This window comes from Rattus norvegicus, chromosome 5, assembly GCF_021556685.1.
Source record: "Rattus norvegicus strain SHRSP/BbbUtx chromosome 5, alternate assembly SHRSP_T2T, whole genome shotgun sequence".
Classification (NCBI taxonomy): Eukaryota; Metazoa; Chordata; class Mammalia; order Rodentia; family Muridae; genus Rattus; species Rattus norvegicus.
In genome coordinates this window covers 64,709,423-64,732,938 of record NC_141538.1, presented here as the reverse complement: position 1 = coordinate 64,732,938, position 23,516 = coordinate 64,709,423, and the positions used below count along the sequence as shown (strand labels likewise).

The 23,516-nt window shown below is 48.9% G+C and overlaps 1 protein-coding gene across 4 annotated transcripts in view; it reads right to left on the bottom strand.

The window, feature by feature from the left end:
* The window catches only part of Frmpd1 (FERM and PDZ domain containing 1), a 167,029-nt gene that overhangs the window by 83,725 nt on the left and 59,788 nt on the right, over positions 1-23,516 (bottom strand). The window contains 1 exon segment of one of the 4 annotated variants that reach the window (NM_001107937.2): positions 18,516-18,641. The exons of 1 other annotated variant lie outside the window; for it this stretch is intronic. The gene's annotated coding sequence lies outside the window, so the exon portion shown is untranslated. 4 annotated transcript variants of the gene reach the window in all.

Below are 23,516 nucleotides of genomic sequence, written 5' to 3'. Positions count from 1 at the left end.
AGCAACTTAGTGCCAGAAGTATTTGATAATTATGCCTTTCTACACACAGATGATTAACGATACAAGTGTTTGCCAGCACACACATAAGAGAGATTTGCCAGATACATTTGAGAAGAAACTTTGATAATTGTACTGTCATTAAGAATAAAAGGGGGCCTTTGCTCAGATTTTGTAAGGAATGCTTGAGAACGAACCTGCTACGGAAATGAATATTTAAATATACATATATTTAAATCTATTTCCATAGTATGTTTATTGCTGCAGATACACATGTACAGAGTAGTTATTACAATTGAATGGCAGAGCGGTTCCCTTTCTGAGTGCAGTCCAGAGAAAACGGGACTTGTCTCAGAGTGAGACATGACCACTCACCAGTCAGTCTGAGCTGAAAGGACTCCTCCAAGGCATGAATCCCTCACCTCTTCTGCACACTGACATCGCTCTTCATCCCAGGACACTGTGCCCAGGTTATCCTTAAAGATAAAAGGCCAACATCCCCAGGACTGCAGCCACAGGAATGTGAGTATCCAATGACTGACTGTTCCGAAGCTCATCAATAGGTGGGATGAGAAGGATGGTGAGGCCATGTGGGCACAGCTGGACGGTCCCTGGGCCAGGCCCCACTGCTCCCAGGGCTGGACCCTCCTATCTGCTGATGCTGGGCTGCAGCAGTGCTTTCAACACAAGGCTGGCTTCTCTCCTTTCAGCGCACCAAGCCCGGAAGTCCTCTGGATGCCATTGTCATTCCCAAGACCTCAGCCACTTGTGCCAGATGGAGAAGGAAACCTTAGAGGCTCTTGATTGGCACACTGGCTTCCTCTGTGCCAAGGGCAACACAGACAGTAACACCCAAGGTCTTAAGACGAATCCATTCGGTAGGGACCCAGCACCTGGTCCCCAGCTGCTTCTGCCCAGGCATCTTCAGCTGACATTAATAGCAAGAGCATTAGTCCACTAAGCCTCACGGGAGCCCAGAGCGGCAGGTCACCCCCAAGCATATTATCCTCCCTTAACAGATGGGGAAATGACGACACAGGATGATTAAATAACCTGCCCAGCCTCGTGCAGCCTGCCCCAGGTGGAACACAAAGTGATCAGGGACCCCATTCTCAGGAACGGAGAAGGCTTGGAATAGAGATCTTTGCAATTTCAGGATAGTGTGCATGGTGGATACCTAACCAGCACAGGAGGTGGGAAAAGAATACGAAAAAGTAAGATAACCTTCCAAGCCTTCTCATTGTCTCTGCTCACCTGCCCTAGAACACCGGGAAGAGAAGAAAGATACTTAGTACACAGAGAAACAATGAAGAACGATACAATGAAACAATGAAGAATGCTGGCGTGGGCATGTGCACAGCAGGCAGGTAGGCAGCAAGGGCTGCAGTGAATGGGATCAAAGGAAGGAGGTCAGGCCAAGTGGCATTCTGTCAGTGACCTCTGTACTTCATATCCCTTGGGACTCGGCACAGACCACAGACCTCTAGCCTAACACTGACCATTTTCGCTCTTTCCTCAGTGAGCATTTACATATACAATGTATATGCAAGGTGCTAAGAGAGACATAAAGACAACCAACCTGCCTCTACAGTAAAAACCAGCTAGGTATGTCGTCAAGGAGCACACATGAGCCACTAATCACGAAGGAAGGGCAGCTGGTAGGAAGCCTAGGAGTCTGTGGGAGAACTCACAGTAGAGGGAGATACCGGGGAGGCCCTGTACAGGAGGGGACCTATCTCTGTAGCATAGGAGAGGGGGTCCTGCAAAACTGGGCAGAAAGCCATTAGCAAAGAGAAAGGACACAGGAGATGGCACTGGGCTATCATCAAGACCTGAAGTTCCTATCATTAAGGAACAAAAGATAGCTAGACATTAGTGCGTACCTTTAATCCTGGCACTCAGATCAGCCTGGTTTACATTGTGAATTCCAGGACAGACAAGGCTATGTAAAGACCCTGTCTCTACAAAACGGGAGGGTGGGGAAAGAGAGAGAGAGAGAGAGAGAGAGAGAGAGAGAGAGAGAGAGAGAGAGAGACAGACAGACAGACAAAGGGTATATGAAGTGAAATAAGGTTGAGACATGAGGGTAGGGATGACATAGAGAAGCGACATCATCAGACATGTGTAGAGTAAGTAGGTTAAATTTTACTCCCTGGATTATCCCAGCAATCTGCCCTGCTCATGGTAAAAACTCAGTAAGTGTTGGTGGGAGAAAGTGGTGGGAGGCCATTTTACTCATGAGGAATGCAGAGCGGCTTTGAGGAAGACATACCAAACCAAACCAAACCCACCTTAGGCTTCCTTTTCTGTTATCCAGTCCTGACCACTCCTAAGTTTAACCGTTCAAAACATTTGCTAGGGAGGCCAGAGGCTGTGACATACTTGGGAAGCTGAGGCAGGAGGATTGTGAGTTCCAGGACATCAAAGGCTACACAGTAAGAACATCCTGTTTCAAAGGAGAGAGGGGACAAGGCCCTGGAGATGGGGTTCAGTCAGGAGAATACTTGCCTAATACTGATTTCCAGCACTGCATAAATTGGGAGTACCTGTGGTCCCAGCACCTAGGTGGTGGAGACAGGTGGATCAGAATTCAAAGTCATTCTCTTGGATATACAAGGAGTTCAAGACCTGCTTAGGTGACAGGAGACCCTGTTTCGAAACAGTGAGATTGCTCAGTAAGCATGCTTGCCAGGGATGTATGCTGACCTGAGTCTGACTCTAGATCCCAAGATGAGAGGAGAGAACCAACTCCCATAAAGTTACCCTCTGACCTCCACATGGTATGCCCATGCATACACACACACACACACACACACACACACACACACACACACACACTAAAATAAAATCTAAATTAGAAATACACTGAAAAGTCTGGAAGGGTAATTAGCAACGTGGATATAAAATAATAAAATATTTGTTAGGCTGAGCCTGCACAGAGAGCAAAGCCCTTACTGTCGACTTCTCACCCAATAACACTGTGAGAATGAACGATGAGGTAATGTCTGTGAATGCCCAGAGCTCTCTGAAGATGCGTGGCAGAAGGCATCACTATAATTAATATTTAACGAGATGCTCCCCAGCTCTGATCTCTTTTTCTGCAGACTAATGTTACATCTACAGGATAAGGTGATGCCACATTGGCCCCCACATCAACCTCTTCACCAGACAGTACCCAGACGTGCCACACATCCCCTAGGTCACTTCCTTTTATGGTTGATGGGGTCCATTATTCCAACCGTTCCAGAGTGGTCTCCAGTGTCGGGGGGTCTAAGGTTGCTAGACAATGAAGGTCAAAACACATCAAATGGAAGGGCAAAATAAATGTCAGAGGGTAGTCTTCTTTGGGATCTCATTTTGAAGCATTCGAGGACCCCACGAAGACTTCAAGGGGAATTATTTTAGCAAAACCCACATCCTAAGCCAGCTAATATTTTTAGGCCTAACGTGGTGCTCAAGAAAGGAAGAAATAAGAATAGCCACGAAGGTTCAATTACAAATGGAGTGGAGAAAATAATTTCAAAAGTTCAAGGGGAAAAAAATCAATCTATTTCCTCCCCCCTCGATGCTTTCGCTTCTATAAATACTCACACAAATGGACCCAAGACCACGCTGCCTTCGAAAATGCTGCCTGTCTGGAAATCTGCAAGATAGATGATGTGCCGGGCCAGCTTTCGATGCGCCTGAGCTCAAACAATGCTTGAGTTTCTTGGTTCTTAAATAACATGATTTTTCTCTCTCAGATTATAAGAGCAATGCATGTGCCTGGCAGAAAATTTTTCATCTTTTAGAGATAAGAAAATACTCTCTAGAATCTCCAAGGTACTAATTATCCTTCCTTTTGTATGAAAACACACATTTTTCAACCTAACTTGAGAACTTACCTTTCAGATGCGTTGCAACCTAGTTTCCCTTGTGCCTTTTACTATTCTGCTACAGTTAAGAATGTCCTCTAGGTAGAAACATCCTTTATGATACCCTACTGCTGGGATAGCTGGTTGTTTTTCCGTGTCTTGCAAACCATGCCGAGATAGACACCCTGTCTCATACATCTCTGACTGTTCTCTTAGCACTGGCCTACTAGTGTAGGGGGATGTTTGGTTTGGTTCAGTTTGATTCTGGGAGATGGTGTGTAGCCCAGGCTGGCTTTGAATTTGCTATATAGCCAAGGATGGAATTAAAGTCCTGAACCCCAGAGGCGCATGCACACCTCCTCCCACTTGTGTTACAAGCCCGCACCAAACCCAGCTGAGTTTTGAAAGCTGATACAGTCAAAATGCCTGCCAAAGGTTATCTCAATCCAACTCCATCCATCTGTGGGAGAGTCACTTCCCCCAAATGCTCGTCGTCCCTTAATTTGATAGAAGTATAAAGAGAATATTGCAGCTGGGGATGTGCCCCTTGGTAGAACGCTTGTCCAGCATGACCAAGGCCCTGGGTTTGATCCCAAGCACTAGACATGACCAGGTATGTGGGCATGCACTTGTAAATCCAACAGCTGAGAAGGGAAGGCAGAAGGATTGGAAAGCCAAGGACATCATTAACTACACAGAGAGTCCAGAGGTCAGCCTGGGCTACATAAGACTCTCTCGAAAATAAGAAAGTAATAAGGCGCTGCCTTCATTTGCAGCTCTTTGATTTGCAGATCTCCCCAAAGCGTTGGGTGTCAGTAGTACTCTTGAGCCTTTCTTTACAGTGTGTTTCTGAGCGTCAGGAAGCGAGCAGCCTGTTCTTCTAAAGGGTTCTTTCTCTCTCCCGCCTCTGAGGACTCCTCAGTGGCCTCCCTAGTTCATCCCCGTGCCCTCCATGCCTCTCAGCAAACATTTATTTCAGGTACAGCAGGTGAGCCAGACAAGTGACACATCGGTCATTTATTTAGCCTTTCTTTATCCTGATGCTATCTGTTGGGATGAGGTGGGAAGTCTGTGCTGCCCCCGGCCCCATGCTAAAGGGGAAGGACAGCCAGAGTCCTATGAGAAGCCAGGACAGGGTCAGGGCTAATCGGGGATGGAGGGGGAGGGCTCACAAGAGCAAAGTCCAGAAGCTTGCTAGACAGAGCACCAGGCACAGAGGGCATATTTTCATCCCCACGACCTGGGGAGAGAAGCCAAAGACAAGACCAAAGTTAGCTCAGGTCAAGTCCGCATGCCGAGCTGCCTCAACCTGAGCCCCACTCTCTTCCCCGAGTTCAGTTCAGACTGTGATCTTTGCCTGCAGATTCATCTAAGAGCCTTCCTGGAGAAGCCTCTTCAGCATCTGTCCTTCTAGATCTCAGGGCCCGGGGCAGGAACTCTGACTCACAAACCAATCAGCAATTCCTAGTGGATAGAGGGCTGTTCCATGACTCTTGGGCATTAAGTCTTGAGAGCCTGGCTAGAAAAGAAACTTCCAGTTCTAGGTAACACATTCCCTCATACCCCGAGGCTCTCAACATCATACTAAGCTTATACAATAGGCAGTCGGGTTGGGGATTTAGCTCAGTGGTAGAGCGCTTGCCTAGCAAGCGCAAGGCCCTGGGTTCGGTCCCCAGCTCCAAAGAAAAGAAAAAAAAAAAAAACTACAATAGGTAGTCAATAAAAGTGGATAGAATCTAATCAAATTAAGTCGAGCAAAGCAAATACAAGAGAGGTGATCCCTAGACACAAACTGTATGGATCTGCTGCCCAGACTGCTGGGAAAACTGAAACTGTCTTTGAAAATTAGTTTTGGAACACAGTCTTATTAAAAGGTGGAGTCATTTCCTTCAGGTGTGAATTTTGCGTCTACGCCGCTGGTTCTCAGGCACCGAGTGGCACTTGTTCACCTGCTGCATCTCCCAAGAGCCTCTGTGCACAAAGGTCAATGAGTTCTTGAGATTCTGACTTTTCACTGGAGGAAGCCAGAAGGGAGGGTCCCAACACGAGCCATCTCCAAGGCAACGTTCCACACTGACAATTCCAGTTCAGGGCAAAAATGCAAGCTTCCCCATTCATGCTCTCATGCAGGCAGCCAGCAGATCTAGACACTTCTTCCCAAGGGCCAAAAGGATGGACATTCCCCAAGTTCGTCAGATTCCCTGGGCTGAGGAATGATTCCCTACTACACAGAGCCTCCGGCTCAGCTGCTAGGGGTTTTTTTGTTTGGTTGATTGGTTTTTTCCTCCCAGTGACCTCTACAAAACTGAGACTGCCCCCATCCACACAGTTCCTGAAGTCTAGAACAAGGCTCTCCAGGCAGGGGCCCAGCAAATCTGTGTTGAGGCATAAAAGGCAGTGTCAAGGGCACAAGGAAGGACCTTTAGAAATAACCTGGGCCAGCCAGAGAAGCAATCTCCAGATTCGCATAAGTTGGTGACAACCAGCTGGTCAAAGAATAAAACCCAAGGTCCCCAAACTCTGGGCAGGGAAGGGGGAAGAGGAGGGCAGAGGCAAGAGGTTCTGTGAATTCAAGGTCTAGAGAGAGAGAGTTCCCGGGCAGCCAGGGCACACAGAGAACTGCAGGGCACTCCCAGGATTCTTTGGTCACAGGGGACTTCTATATAGACTGTCCCATTTTTCTGGGACCTTCTCCCAGGCAGGCCCAGAAGCTGAGCATTCCAGGGCTCGGAGAACTGTGTTGACTGAAGAAATGAATGAACGATGATAATGATACAGATGTTGACTGGGACTATTGTCTCGAAAAACGAAACAGAATAAAACATGAAAATACCACCAATGCTTTGGGCTTGAAAAAAAAAAAAAAAAACAGGAAACTCGGGCTAGAAGGATGGCTTATCAGTTAAGAGCACATGTGATCCTGCAGAGGACCCGAGTTTGAATCCCAGCTCCCACCTGCCTGTAACCCCAACTCCAGGGAGACCAACGCCCCTAGCCTCCAAGGGCACCTGTACTCACATGAACACGTACATACACATGTAATTTACAAGGTTTTTAAACCAGGAGGTTGGAGTTTAAACTTGACGGAGTTTGAAATGAATGGCAATCTAGGGGAAAATTAAGCTGAGTTCTGAACAGTCTCTAACACAAAACAAGCCCCTCCCCTCCCCTACTCCCAGGTAGGGTCTTAACTATGTAGCCTTGGCTGGTCTGGAACCTGCTATGTACACCAGGCTAGCATCAAATTCTTAGAGTTCCACCCGCTTCTACCTCTGTGCTGGCATTAAAGGTGTGTGCCACCATGCCAGGCCAACCAAAGGAAATCTTCTCTCTCCTCTACGTCAGCTCTTCAGAGAGTAGAAAGGCGAGATGAACACTCCCTGGCTTTTCTTTTCTATAGTTTTAACATTCCCTGATAATCAGTTGAATAAGCAACTGAATAGTGGGCCTCGGTTCACAAAGCCAGAAAAACCTGGTCTGATGGAGCCACAAGTCCAGAAACGTCTCCCTGTATCACACAGACCTTCGGACTCCAGTATTAAGGCTAAGGGTACTAAAAAGAGTTGGACCGCACGGTTGGACCACATGGCCTCTCTAGGACAATGAAGCATAGCTCAGAAGGTGGGGGCCAGGTCTGCAGCCTCTCCATCCTCAGAGAGTCTGGAGCAGTAAGCCCACCTCTGAGTTCTTGCTAGCACTTACAAACAGACTGACAGAGCAAACTGACTCCAGGAGCAGGTATACCTCACAAAACCCAGAGGCCCACATTTGCTCTTGCCCACATTTGCTCTTGCCCACATTTGCTCTTACCCACATTTGCAACAAACCATTAAAAAAAAAAAAGCAATGGGATAGCAGGAAGCCAGACTCTAGATACAGCTGTGCCAGCAGGCACTACCGTTGTCATTCATTCGTTTCTTCAGTCAACACAGACGCTGAGCCTGCGCCCAGGGGTTCTCAGCTTCAGAACGAGCTAGAAGGGTTCAGTGCCTATGTGGGAGAAGGTCCTAGGAAAGTGGGACGGACTATATAGAAATCTCCCGTGAGGAAGAAACCCTGGGAGTGTCATCTTGAACTGTGAGCAGGCAGGAGACACTCCCTCAGCCCAATAAAGGTATCCCGTCCCAGACAGAGGTAAGAGGAGGATGTTTCAAAGCGGCTACAACAAACAGGCTTGTGGAAATGGAAGTCGCCGTCCTCAGAGCTACCTAGCAAAACCAGAACATGAGTCTCCGCCCTGCTCCTGCCCGGCCCTTCAGGCTTAATATCTTCCTTATTACTGCAGCCTAACGTCTCTTTCAAACCTGAGATTCTTACAGTCCAGCTACGCTCCAGTATCCTGGCCCCTAGACATCATCCTGGTCTCTGGATATCACCCATGAAGTGTCCCTGGTGAGGCTGTATGTAGCTTTAAGTTCCTTTGAATGCACAGCTCTGCCTTGCTTCCCCTTTTAAATCTCTTACCCATCGAAGCTCAGTTCAAGTGCCGGTCCCTTCTGGAAGCCTTTCTAGGGATCCCCCAAGGCATGTCCAAGGGTCTTGTAAGGTATAGCACCTTGCCCAGAGCCAAATGACTGTCAGCTGCAGGTGAGGCCGGGACTTGAGTGACTCATCTGTCTCCTCCTTCCCCACCTCCCTGGCTTCCTGCCCTGCACAGGCCTCCTTTGGCAAAACATTAGACTGAGAGAGGAACAGAGGCTAAGGGGGTGCTTTGGGCAGATGTGGTCCTGGGACCTTGGGAGCATGGGGACAGTACCAAGCAGAATCTGGAGCTGCTCAGACTATAGGCCCTGTGAGGCTACCTCCTGCCCCCTGCCCCCTGCCCCCTGCCCCCTGCCCCCTGCCCCCTGCCCCCTGCCCCCTGCCCCCTGCCCCCTGCCCCCTGCCCCCTACTGGGTCGCTCGCGCTCTCTCTCTCTCTCTCTCTCTCTCTCTCTCTCTCTCTCTCTCTCTCTCTCTCTCAGCTCTGCTACCTGCCTAGCAGAGTGCTCTAGACTGCCTCATGTTTGTGTGCATTGTAGTCAGAGATCCCAGGAGCCATAGCAGGTTGTGGATCACATTTAAAAGACCATGGGGCTTTGCACGAGGGGAAAGGAGCTCACACAACATTCTTTCCAGGGCTGCCAACAAATATTTCCTGATTTCTAAATAAATAAATAAATAAATAAATAGAAATAGATGTGTGTATAAATTATTTTCTTCAGTTCATTAAGGAAATGCGAGGACACAAGACTCCCCTGGCCTGTCTCCTCTGCCCAGAGCACACTCACTGGGGGACCGTCTGTAAGTCTAAGAACGGCTAATGAATATTTTAACAGCAGTGGCTTCTTCCCATTGATAAAACTCTACCTACAAGTCTGAGCCTGTTGGTGAAATGAGGGTGCGCACCAGAAAGACCTGCCCTTCTCTGGGCTGCCTAATCCTCAGACGCTCCACCCCGATAAAACGGAGAAAGATGATCAGAACCCCACAAGCAGCCAGCAGAACAGCAACCAGGTTGCTAAAGGAGAGCGAAAACATGGCGGCCACAGAGCAGAGGCCAGGCTCGGTGTGCTGGAGCATTCCTACAAACTCGGCACCAGGAAGCTGAGTCAGGAGAGGAGGGTCAAAACTCTGAGGTTAGTCCTTCAAAAAAATTATAGAGATAGATATGTCCGCCCACGAGAGGCTGGATGGGTGACTCTGTGATTATCTTGCACTGGAGGCTCTTCCCAGAGGACCTGGGTTCAACTGCAAGCACCCGCATCGCAGCTCACAGTGGGTATCAGGGGTGGCAAGTGGTACAGATACATGCAGACCACACACACACACACACGCGAGCGCGCACACACACACACACAGAGTAATAAAAATTTCCCAGTTGATGTGCACACCTTTAATCCCAGCTCTTGAAGAGTGGAGCCAGGTAGATCCCTGAGATCTAGGCTATCCTGATCTACAAAGCAAGTTCCAGGGCAGCCAAGGCAGCCAGGGCCGCACAGAGAAACCCTGTCTCCAAAAACCAAAACCAAAACCAAAACCAACAACAAAAAAGATTTTTCCAAACAAACAAAAGAACCCAAGGAAAATAGAGAGCCCTAGAAGAAATCTGTACAAATCTCAAATCAAGGACTCTTTAAATATGCTCGTGTGTGGGAATGAACAAAAAGTCTTTATGCATAGAACCTGTTACTGGGCCCTAGACGAGCAGCCTACCTGGATCGTCCAGGTACCCATCGTGAATGTCCTTCTAGGAACAAAGCAGAGAGAGAGATGCCCAGGCCCGACCCCACTTCTGCCCAGGCCTCCACATAAAAGACAGCAAAGTCAAAACCTTGATTTTGCATTGGGGACTTCATGTGGATCTCTACAGCTTTAACAGACAAGGTATGACGGTTTATTACAGCATCCACAGGGAATTAATACAGCACCTAAGAAACAGTCAGACAGAGAAGTATCTGACTTCTAGAGTTGCTCACCAGGAAACCCAGTAACAACACTGGTTCAAATCCCATTGGGCTTTAACAATGTACTTAGCCTTCCATACTGGCCCAACCCAGGGCCTAGAAGGACCCATGGAGGACACAGTGGGCCAGGAGGACCCATGGAGGGAGATACTGGGCCGGGAGGACCCATGGAGAGCACACCAGGACAGGAGGACCCATGGAGGACACACTGGGCCAGGAGGACCCATGGAGGACACAGCGGGCCAGGAGAACCCATGGAGGACACACTGGGCCAGGAGGACCCATGGAGGACACAGCGGGCCAGGAGAACCCATGGAGGACAAACCAGGTCAGGAGGACCCATAGAGGACACACCAGGCCCAGGCGGCACCGATAAAACAAGTACTTAGAAGCTGCTTTTGCTAAAAAGCAGATGCCTCACTTGAGCCCATGAGATACCTAAAAGGCAGGACAAAAGCCTTCATTTTGTGCCTGTCTCCTTTACTGTGGGTCACTTGCTTACCTGGAAAGGTCTTCGTGTTAATCACTCAAGCACTGTCCCCTTTTAGAGTTAAGAGGTTGGAGATATTCACTATCTCTTTTTCCTCTTGAGTCACTCTGGATTATAGAACAAGAGGACTTCAAGGGACAGTCCCTCTCAATTGTGGGACATGATCTATGAGGGTGAGGCCATACCACGGAACACCCAACTTGTCCTGTCAATCACTATGAAGCCCTTTGGATCCTCTTGCAAGACCAAAGCCATGGCCACTGAAACCATACCCAATCCGGTATTATTTACGCTTCCCTCTTGTTCCTTTCTCCTCTGTTTAAACCTAAAGCTTGTGTCAGCGTTCCAGTGATAGACTTGAGGGGACCACAGTGTCACATTGAACAAACCTGCTTTTCACAGTCCCTTGTCTCTGTAATTAGAGTCTTGGGACAGATGGCTGAGCCTTGCTTGGTGGGGCTGCTGGAGGGCAGGCTCTGACTCTAACTCTAGTCACACTAACACAAGTATAGACCCCGGCGGCGTGAGGTGAGGGCGGCCTTGCTCTTCTGGGCTGAGCAGACAGAGCCCTGCACAGCTGTGTCCTATCTTAGTCCTTCTTGTGGCCCTGGACAATAGAGATACTGACAGACCTGAAGATGTGAAGACGTGGGGGCCTGGTCCAGACGCTGAATGTCTAAATGGCTGTATGGCCATTGTGAGGAAGAAGAAATGGATTTCTTTTTGGTGGAGGCAGGGGGCTCAAAGAGCAGAATCAAAGCATCACGGCAACCACTGCCCAAGAAAGATTTCTGGCTCAGCATAAGGAAGAACTTTCTAACAATGAGTCTACAGAGAGTGGGGTCACAGTGCCCAGTGGCCTGTCAGGTCCAAGGAGATGGCTGGGTGTGAGGGGAATTTCTGCACCACACAAAGGAAGTGCTTGACCGGCTCCCTAGTGGGCAGGCCTGGAGGGTCTGTGACTAAAATATCCTTTAAGTATGTGTGAATTTAGGCTTTGGGCAGAAGACAAGGCATGTCCTCACTTTTATTATTACTGGCTTCCGTGAAAAACTAAGGCAGAAACCCCCAGAAATGAGCCTCTGAAAGAAACAATCAATTCTTCCTACCCCATATACAAAACAAGCAAACAAACAAACAAACAAACAAAAAAACCCCAAGCAAACAAACAAAAAACCATTTCCTGACCCCAGAGGGGAAGAAGGCGGAAATGCAGCTCTAGGCAGACATCACTTTCCAATCTGACCAGCAGCCGACAAACAGCGCTTGCACAGGTGCCTGAGAGCCACGCACAGCCCGAGTTTGACGTTCTTTTCCCAGGAATACCAGAGAGAGCAAACACTCAGTTATCTTCAGAGGAAATAAAGAGCATCCCTCTTCTTGACCCTGCTTAGCTTTTCAGATGAATTCATGTGCATTCAAGGTGGTCTGGCTACAGATCACCTTTCTGAATTCTGTGTTTACAACGGACACAGCAAAGAAGCAACTTGGCAATTTAACATATTGATATGTAAATTAGCCATGGGATGGGTGTTTTGGAGGGAGATGGGTCGTAGGGAAGATTAAGAGTCTGTAGCCCACACCTGGTCCTTATTCTGGACAGGAAGTACAGCATTTCATCTGCCTGCACATCTGTCTTCTCTTAAGTCAAAAATCTCAGAGAAAGGAGCACTGTTACATCCGGATGAATTCCTCTGAAGCTCTTTCCATTCAGGATTTTGAAAATTTGCCATGTTGCCCTTTTACAGAATCTTCTGGGTCCTCAGATCATTCCTCAAGAGAGGTCAAAAGAATACACTTTCATATTTCCATATTTCCTGCCACCTCTTGTCTAGCCTGGGAAGTGAGTGTATGTGTGTGTGTGTGTGTGTGTGTGTGTGTGTGTGTGTGTGTGTGTGTGTTCTCTTTCTTCCAAAAGAAGCAGCATTGAGGGCGCACGTCGTTCAGCAGCTGGCTCAGGGGATGATTGGAAGCACCATCTTTAATCACTGCAAGTATCAGATGAGTCTGTGAAAACATCATGTCCCATCAGTGAAAATAACAGCTCCGGCTCCATATCGACTGGCAAAGCACCAAACAGGGCTTCTCACTGTCCCTCAGGCAGAGACTTAATCTAAAAACAAAGCAAAACAAACTGTCCTGTTTGCAGAGCTGCAGAAAGGGATCTGCGCTTACCCAAACAAACGTAAGCTGCTGCTGCTGCTGCTGCTGCTGCTGCTGCTGCTGCTGCTGCTGCTGCTGCTGCTGCTGCTTCCATGAGCCTTAGACTTGATTGTGGATGCATTAGATTATAGTAACAATGCAACAGCATGCATTCGTCAAAACTGTGTGTCCTGGATGGCACTAGCACACAGGCATAGATGGTATCTGAAAGGTTACTGGATCAGGTCTTTCGGCACAGTAAAGAATGCTTTTTATGGGCAGGCAAGCTGGTTCCGTGGGTAAAGGTGCTGGCTGGGAAAACTCAGTAATTTGCGTCCCCTCCCCTAATAATGAATTTTTGGAAAGAACGTTCTTTATAATATTATCGTTCAAAGCTGGAAGATCCAAACGCACACAGCATAGCTTATTTAAAATAGGTCACATTGAAAAAGCTAAATTCAAAATTCCTCAAATTTGAGGCAGCATCAACTCCTCACTGAATGAGGCCCTAATTTAGAGTGAGTTCAGCTGAGGACCACACATAGCCCTTATGCAGCAGGAGTGTGCTTCTAGCTTCCCGCACACCACCTCTGATGTCAATCTTGAGCAGCCAGAGTGTGATGGGGCTAGCACTAGGGCTAGGCAAGTGGAAGGAGGGTGTGGTGGGCGGGGAGAAGCGGGGCACCACACCTGCCACTCCGGGCCTTCTTCTGGTTGGTCTCTGTCTGCACAGGCAACTGCACACAAAGTCTTTCAAGCAACCGCTTCTCCATGAGCAGTAGCAAGGGCCAGAGGAGATCAGGGGTTGATGGACGCCCTAGACACAGCAATTAGAAAGACAGCTTCCAAGGGGAAGCAGGACTTGAGTTTGGTCTTCACCAAGTATAGCCAAGACTAGCCAAGACCACTCAGGCTAGGCACATGCCAGGCAGAGATGAGTTAAGAGGGCCAAGGCCTAGCTGTGGGGGAGGGACTAAGAACGGAGGACAGGGGTGAAGGAGGAGGGTGTGTGTCTTGTCTATGAAGCCGAGGACTCTGAACTTCCAGCACGAGACCACATGAGGTCAATGAGAAAGGACAGGATGTGATCAGAGCCACGCTTGAGTAAGAAATGGCAGAAGCCCGCTATCCAGAGTGAGCCTGCAACGATGGGAGGTTGGAGAGACTTTGGAAGTTAAATGCCAGGGCGCAATGAGTACAAGAAAGAAGGAATAGTCAAAAGGACAAGGTCATAGGTGATCATCCTCAAAGTGCTAGATTCGCCTGCCCCCTGCTGTGGAGTCTCCAGCCTGGGAGAAAGAGGGGGTAATGACCATGAGTATCCTGAGGCCAGGAGGCAGGGAGACGGATTTGGTGGCAGGGTTGGTACTGCCAGGCACTCAACCCCTTTCTCTTCATATATCGGTGCACAACTAACTTATAGTAAGAAAGGGGAAGATGGATAGGGAACAGAGGAAGGTGACAGAGGGTGGGGCATGAAGAGAAAAGGAAGTGGGGGTGAGAGAGAAGAAAGGCAATGGAGACAGAGAGAGGGGACAAGACATCCAGAATGTCTACTGAGCATGCGGTTTCCCAAACACAGCAGCAGCAGCTTCCAGTGAGGGCTGCAACCTGTTGATCCCTCTCCGAACTCCTGTCGTGGTTCTCCACTGCAGGCCGGGAAATCTCAGTGCAGAATGTGCACAGTAACTGTGGGAATAGCATCTGGGCAGACAGCCCATCTCATTCCTGAACACACCGAGACCCCCAGGCCTTGGGACATGCTGTTCCTTCTACCTGGGACACTCCCTTCGCCTCTTCTATTTGGTGTTTATCACTACAGGGCACTCAGACGGAGCACTTTTTGTCTGTTTGCTCGTTGGTTTTTAAACTGGTGGTTAGGGAGATGGCTCAGCAGTTAAGAGCAGTTGCTACTCTTGCAGAGAACCTGAGTTCAGTCCTCAGAATCCACATGGTGGCTCACAGCCATCCATGACTCCAGGTTCAGGGGACTCAATGCCCTCTTCTGACCTCTGGGGCCACCAGGCATATACACGTAATACACAGACATACAGACATGAAAGCAAAATACACACATAAAATAGACCTAATACGTATATAATTTATTTTGCTTGCATGTGTGTAAGTGCTCATGTGCAAGCATTTGCGGGAGAGCACACACACACAAACACACACACATACACACACATACACACACACACGTGAATGCATCATGGCATGCACATGACAGTCAACGACAACTTTTGGGAATTGCTTCTCTCTTTCCACCATGTGGGCCCCAGGAAAGTGAACTCAGGTCATCAGACTGGGCAGCATGTCCCTTTACCTTGGGAGCCACCATTCCAGCCCCCTCTCTATGTACCCTATATGTATCAACACATTTAATTCTCACAACAACCTTATCATTCACTCTAGCGAGCAAACAAGGAATCACAGAAGATCAAATAACCTGGAGCTGCTGAGATGAATCAGACTAAACATGTTCCTTGCTACCAAGTCCTACAGCCTGAGTTCAATTCACATGATGGAAGGAGAAAACCAACTCCCACAAGTTGTTTTGTCCTCTGACCTTCATATCCACACTGTGGCGCGTGCACACACACACAGTTTTTTAAAATACTAGATAACCTAAAGGAAGAATATATGTAGAGTAAGGACTATAGGCAAATCTAGGCAGTGTGGCCCCAATCTGTACTCTCTTCCAGGAAGCTTCAACACAGCCCCTTCCCAGCTCCTTTGGGGACTACACAAGCATCCCTAATGTTCCCATGATCCTTCACTTTCTCTCATACTGCCCTAAGTATTTCCTTCCCGGCATAAACTGCAACTGCCTTATGTATGTATTTTGTTGTTTAGTCTGTTTCTCAGACCAGAACATAAACCTCAACAAAGCAGATACCTTGCCTCTTGTATTCCTAGAATAATTCTCTGGTTCATGGTAGCCACCCTGTGAATAACTACTGAATGAACAGGGAGGGAGTGCATAGGAACTGTTGTGCTAAGCAGAGCAATACAGTGGCGAGTGCTATTCCCCACCATTTGTCCCTTTCTTCTTTGATCACTGTCAATGTTCAGCACCCTACACAAAAGCAGAAGGGAGCCGCGGCCCAGTTCCCAGCATATATGGACAAAGTTGACGTACTTATAACTGGCTGTCAAATCCTTCTGCCTGGGTCCTTGAGCACACAGTGATAAGCTTGTGGGAGGCAAGGGTTGAGGCTTCTGATTTAACCCATCTGTAACCCCCACCACTTTTAGTATTTACAGGACACTAGAAGCTACTCATGACCGTATCAGATCAGATAACAAGTGCCCATCTCTGGGATCAGGAGGTTCCCTGAGAATGAACGCACTGTCACGGGACTCTACCCTGGTAGAAAGGTTCTAAGTCAACGCAGAAACTAAGACAAAGACACTATGTTTATATCCCGCGAGTGCACAGCAACACGCTGAACTTGCTGCCCATGAACACGCCATGGAGGGAACCAACGCTGACCAAATGCCTGTTATATACAAACACCATGCTAGGCACATCTACCTAGGATCTATCTTGTGCATTGACAATTATCTTTAATTTCATTTGATAAATGAGTTAAGTGAAAGTCAGAGGACCCAAATCCCACAGCCAGTGGAGACCAAAGCACTTCTGCCTATCCTCAGCTCTCAGAGGGCTCTGCCTGCTCTGCACTTCCACTGGACTCCATGCTCCCTACTGACCTAAACTTTGCTAGCCAATGCTCAGCCAACTCCTTTCCTTGAAAATGGCCTCCCTGCTGAGATCCTTGCCTTCCTTCTACCTTCCTGGATGGCAGCTCCTCCAATTCCCCAGCTGGAATTCACAGTCAATTTGCACAAGTCCCAAGAGATGAAGTCCAGAAACCCCACGGTGTAAGTTTATTCTCCTCACAAGAACATGCAGTAGTTTTCCTCATCTCTTCCCCAATGAGTGCTCCAGAACCAAGCACTAGAGGATGAAGAAGGGTTGACAAGCTTGTGTTTGAATGCCTCTGGGGGGGGGGCAGGGACAAATTTGTCTCTAATTCAGAGTAGCACTTGGGAAAGGCAAACACAAGTATCACAACCCCACCCAGTCACAAAACTCATTCTCCCCAGCCTTCTGACTTCATAAGGCTTGAAACCTAAAACCAGCATGTCTAGGAAGGAAATCAAGCAAAATTGCTTCCATGAGACGTCTCACTGGGGGAGAGACTAACTGCAGCACAAGATATCGGACAGAGGAACAAAACTCACCTTCTACCACACATGGTCAGGTATCTCGTCCTCAACTTTGCTCCGGCTACATCAGAATTAACCGATCCCAGAAGTCAAGACATGTCCTTTCTGAACTGTCCGCCTCTGAAGCCCCACGTACATATACACACAACACCCACCAGAGGATTCCTGATTTAGAGTGAGCCTCCATGTCCTGAATTGTAAAACATCTCAACCTCCCCTCAGACTGGAAATAAGCATCCACTAGCCTCCTTCGGGGCCCTACAACAGTGCATTATCTTCCTCCCTCAATTTTGTGAGGTTTTGGCAAAAAAAAATAACCGCCTCACAAACAGAAACATTTCCTGATCTATAAGCCACTTTGAAAACAAATCATTATGCCGTTGAATATTTTATGATGGGCCAATGCACTGGAGGAGGCAAGGCGCGCTTTCACCAACCCTTGCCATGTCTATTTTGAGACTCCTAGAGCAAACTCCAAATGCTTCCTTTATTTTTCCAAACACCAATTTGTAAGTGCTGGATAGATTCTTGATGGATTTAATGGCTCCACCCAAACTGACCCTGCAAGGCAGAGCTCAGAGACTCCCCTTCGGTAGAGTTTACAGTAACCTACCTCAATGAACATCTCACTACTTTTCACCCTGCCTTAGAGGCGCCAAAATCAGTCCTAACCCATGGACTTACCCAAGGTCACACGGCCTGGCTGGCCCCGGGACCCCTAGCCCTTGGAGGTCCTCCATTTCCAGAGTCTATCTCCACACCCATCCCTAAACTCAGTCAAGGCTGCTGCGGGTTAGGGGCGTCACCCCTCCCCCCAATACTGACTTATATGCAGCTCTCCAGCATTTCTCTCCACTCCCCAAGAGCTCTGGAGCTGAAACACTCTCCCGGCACCCCTCCACTCAAAACAGAGCGATACAAGCATGACGCTTCAGTAGATCGTCCAGGCAAACAGCTCAACCCACTCTGGTCCAGGTGTGGCAGTCAAGACCGGACAGGCAGGGCTCATCTGAGGTCACTAAGAAAGTTGGCGCTGGCCGCGGCCGCACCTGAACCCAGGTCTACCTCGCGGCTGGTCGCTCCTCCCACAACTACACCGTGCAGACCTCGAAAACTTAAGGCACACGGAGCCCATGCACAGAGTTAACCATTGCAGGTCCCAAGCAAGCCGGCGGCCACGCCACGGACGCCGGGAGAGGGGACACGAGAAGCGGTGCGGGTCACCCGGGAGCACGGCGTGGAGGGCGGCGTGGAAGAAGCCGAGAAACAGCTCCCAGAGACGCAGGCCTGGGTTGTGGGGACCCAGGTCCTCCCCAAAACTTTGCGGCGGTGTGGGGGGCCTCGCCCTTACCTGAGGAGGAGGCGCCGCCCGCGTGCACGCGGAGCCGGCGGGAGCAGTAGCTGGGGCGCCCCGCCCAGCGGCGGCCACGGTAGCGGGCCAGGCTCGGGCAGCGGCTCGGCTCGGGCTCGGCTCGGGCTCCGCCTCCCAAGCGGCCGCTGCAGCCCGAAGGGGGTGAGGCCGGGCCCGGCTGCGCCCGCGCCGTCTGGCGGCGGCAGGTGCTGAGGCTGCAGCTGCGGGGCCACCAGCTGCCGGCGCCGCGACCCCCGCCCCGGGGGAGGAGCCCCACGCACCGCCCACGCGGGCTCCGGAGGTCCTGGGCCGTCGCAGTGGGCGGTCCTGCTCCTACCCAGACCCTGCCTCCGCTGGCCTTCCCCAGCTCACCCGCCTGGGGGACATGCGGCGTCCCCACGGGAACACTGAGGCTGGGAAGGGAAAGGGACACCCCAAGGTCACCCAGGCCAGCAGCCTGAGCTGGAACCCGGAATGACCCCCCTTCTAAGCTCTGGCTTCCCAGCTCTCTTACCCTGCGGTAGGAGACCCTGGGGAACACAGAGGGTCTTTATACTTCTCTTGTCTTCCAACCCTGGGCCCCCAGTCTCTCCTGCTGAGGACAGTGGAAGAGAGTGGGCTCACTTTAGGCACTGCTGACCACTACCCCTGCCTCTGCCCAGAGTAGCTGTACCCCGCAATCTTTCTATTCTCTGGCGGGGGAGCGGGGACTCTGGAAATCTAGAAGTCCTAAACTGTTGAGATACACTGGGTCTCTGCTCGAATATCCCTTCTGATCCCCACCCCACCCCGGCATCCCCAGCTGAGTAACCCAGTTCCGGTGTTACAATTCTACCACCTCTTTCCCCATGCAAGTCTCTTAAGATAGACTAGCTAGCTACATTTCCAAGCTTATGCCATGCTAGACACTGGAGAAGCGGCCTCCAGAAAAACAGGGGGGTCCTTGTTTCCTAGTACAGTCTAGCCGATTGAACAAAGTGCTGATCTAGTGCCCATAGCACCATCCCGCCTACTGAAGGCCTGCTGGAGGGGAAGCCCTCTGAACAACTGGGGTTGACCAACTGGAGTGTGGGAAAGCATTCCAGGCAGAGGAGTGGAACAAAGCTCTCCTGATATTGCGGCTTTCCCTGAAACAGGAGCAGAAGGGAGAATTGAAGGGTTAGAGGAGGCTATTCCTGGTCAGTCTACTGTGCTATATCCGGGACGCTGATTCATGGGAGGAGTTTGGAAGATGGAAGGGGTTGCTGCCAGATTATCAAATTAGACCACTCTGGGAATCAAATGGAGTGCAGACAGACAAGATCCCTAATCCAAGGACAGGTGGGCCAAGCAACAGGTCAGCCCTCGGCCTGGATGAAGACATACATAAACTCCAGCATCTGCCAGTTCCCTAGCCTGCAGTCTCAAACCCAGGCCCCCCCTCTTATAAGTGGCTCCATCTTGGAAGACCCCTTTGCATGGGCTAATAAATCCTATGCCTCTCTTCCCCATTCCTGTTTTAGACAGGTATTATACAAAATTATGACCCAGGGTTACCACCACTGGGAGAAGTGGGGAGAAAGAGAAGATTCAGAAGCATGGTGGGTATAAAGTCAGCTTTAAGAAAATTAAGTGTATTTTGCAATAGCCTATGAACCAACAATTTACAGTAAAGTTTAATTGAAAGACTGTGCTGTAGATAAAGATTAATAACTAAATTATGTGCACAGTCCCGATTAAACACCAATCAGGGCACTTGTCACACAGGAAAATGAGAACCCAGGCTTGTTGTCCAACAAGAACAAGATTTCCCATCAGGTCTGATCCTGCCCTTCACAATTTCCTAGCTGCCTAGGTCACTAGTGAGTGTCTTTCAAACAGGTCATCGTTGACTACAGAGGCCCTGCTCTGTGTGGGATGCCGTTCTGTACTCTCATCCCTGACAGCCTGCTGCACTGTTTCTCCCTCATCCACCATCCTGGTGGATCCCCTTGGCCTGAGGGACGTTTTTCTCCTTTCACCCTTATGGGGCAATTCTTTCTAAATTTTATTAGAAGGTGTTCATTGTGCAATGCTGCGCCAGGCTTCATTAGGATGTCATTCATATCCTCTGACCATAGTCACCACCCATCACTCTTCCATTCTCCTTTCAAGTCCTCTCTCTCTCTCTCTCTCTCTCTCTCTCTCTCTCTCTCTCTCTCTCTCTCTGCCAATGGTCTCGAATTTTCAAGTATACACGCATGAATAGAATCTACCTTTTACATAAGAGGTTTCATTTATCTTTCTGCATCTGACTGGATCTGACTGGATCTGACTGGCATGGGCTGTGTGACTCAGGTCAGGCAGTTCTTCTGTGCTCCAAACCCAGACATGAAAACACCTGCTGAGGGGTTGGGGATTTGGCTCAGTGGTAGAGCGCTTGCCTAGAAGCAAAAGGCCCTGGGTTCGGTCCCCAGCTCCGAAAAAAAGAACAAACAAACAAACAAAAAAAAAAAAACCTGCTGAATTCCCGAATGGCTCTCCAGGGCCCCAGGCTCAAACTTGCATCTTTCCCCTAAATTATGTTTCTCTGTTTCTCTGTCTCTACTTGTAGTGGTGCCATCTTCCTAGAGGCACCAAACCCCAAAAACAAATAGACTACTCTCCCTGTACCTCATCCTGAATGGTTGTTAAATCCAGTTTACCCTGTGTCCTTAACACGTCTCTTACACACAATTTCCCCTCTCCGTCCTATTGCCCTCGCCTCAGTTTACATAAGCCTAACTTTAAGGAAAGAGAGAGAGAGAGAGAGAGAGAGAGAGAGAGAGAGAGAGTATAGTAACAGGCTATTTCAAGTCACCTGACATGGGTACTGGGAACTGAACTCAGGTCCTCTGCAAGAGCAGTACACACTCTTAACCACTGAGGAGGCTGTCATCCAGCTCAGTCTCATTGCTTCCCACCAAGGTTGTCATCATACCTCCTGCCTCACCAATCTCTCCTTCCTCCTTCCAGTGCGGCCACAGTATCTAAACACAGACCTGGCAAGTTGCCTCTTCTGTAGCCTTGGCTGTCCTGGAACTCACTCTGTAGACCAGGCTGGCCTTGAACTCAGAAATCTACCTGCCTCTGCCTCCCAGGTGCTGGGATTAAAGGTGTGAGCCACCACGCCTGACAATTTATGCTCTCCTACAGCTGCAGACCCATTTCTACTCACTGCACACATGACCACCAAACACCTATGTTCCCAGGCTATGTCATGCAGCCAAAGACATGAGCTAATGTAGACTCGAGGCAAGGTATCTGTGTTCAAATCCCAATGCTGCTACTGTTTTAACCCTGTAAAATTTGGGGGGAAAGTTCTAGAACCTCACTTCTGAGTTTCTTCCTCTGGAAAGGGAGTATAACAGGAATGCCTACAACATGGCAATGATCTAAATTCTGCTTTGGAGCAGGGGGATTGCTTGTTAGCCAGTGCTGTCAATTTTAACTGCTTACAACTGTGTGGTTTGCTCTGTTTACAGAGAGGGAATCTGAGACTCCAGTAAGTACCTTACCTAAAATTAAAGCAACTGCCCTGACATTCATACAGGATGCAGAATTTCTCACAAAGACTTTGCAGAAGTGCTTTCCTCCCTGTAGGAGTCCTCCTCAGTTCCCCACCTCTGCCTTGCCTGATAGACAAATTCTTCATCCTGTAGCTTGAGGATTCCCTCAAGCCCCCAGTCTCCCTTTGTGCACCATCAAACTTGGGCACATTTGTGTACACGAGTGCGCGCGCGCGCACACGCACACACACACACACACACACACACACACACACACACTAATGTGGTTTGCTAGCATATCTGTCTTCTTGGGACCCCTTGAAAAAGATAATTCCTTATTATTTTGTCTTCCTAGTATTCCATAAATATTTCTGAGTGAATGAATAACTCAGCAAGTATTATATACATGTATACACATGTACACACATACATACATATACATCGTATACATATACATAGTCCTCAAGGTTTGGCCCTAACAGCTGCCATTTCAGTATCAATCCCTCCCAGTCTCCTCTGTCACCCAGAAGTCTTTTCTGATGAGAGGACCAGCCTTGGATGAGGCTGTATTCTCACAGGAAGAGACAGCAGGACTGACGTTTGCTTGTGCCTTGTCTCCCTCAGATGCTGTTCCTCTTCTGGTGACACCATGTAATAATCCATAATGAGACCATGTTGCATCTCAATGAGACTTCCTGACTAAAACATCTGAGTTTTAATTTATTTCCTATAAGTACCATTTCAGCCCAAAGTCTGCTCTCTCCACAGCAGTGAGGGCGCAGTTTGTCATCAGCTAAGTGCCTGTACCTTCTTCCCTTAATCTCTATTAATCTTCCTTGCATCCAAATGCTCCTAAGAGTGGACTTAAGAGGGAGCATCTCTATACAATTTCCTCCTTATGACGCCCAGCTCTTCCTGACTGCACATCTATTGTTCCCAAAATAGAAGAGTTTACTGCTTCAAATTTCAGCTTCACTGTCTGCAGAGATCTGGGATGAGGAGTAGTCTTCATGATGACCAAATTTCATAGGGTTTAAAGAAAACCACGACCCTGCCCTTCTGGGTGAAGTAGTGTTTGGTTTAATTTACAAGTTACAATGCAAGCATACTGGTGATGTTAAATGCCTTCCCATCAAAATGTTGAGAAGCAGGAGAGGTGGGAGAAACCACAGTGGCTTGAAGTAGGACCAAAAGAGAGATGCCATAGGTTCTTCTGCTTGCTTAAACCCTCTCATGCTTGGGGGCTCAGCAGAGAGGAATAGAGTTTAATGATCCTCTAGGTCTCTTTCAGATCTGAATAGCAAGATTTCTCAGTGGGTTTTCAACCTGTCGTTCATTCACTCCTTCAGCCTTGCTGAGTGCCCGTCATGGACTTAAGCCCCTTGAAGAGGATAATTTTATTATAGAGTCACACTGGATAAGGAATCCTGTAGTTTGGCTAATATTCAAACTTCTCTCAATGAAGAACCATAATAAAGGCCATTGCGTTGGAGAA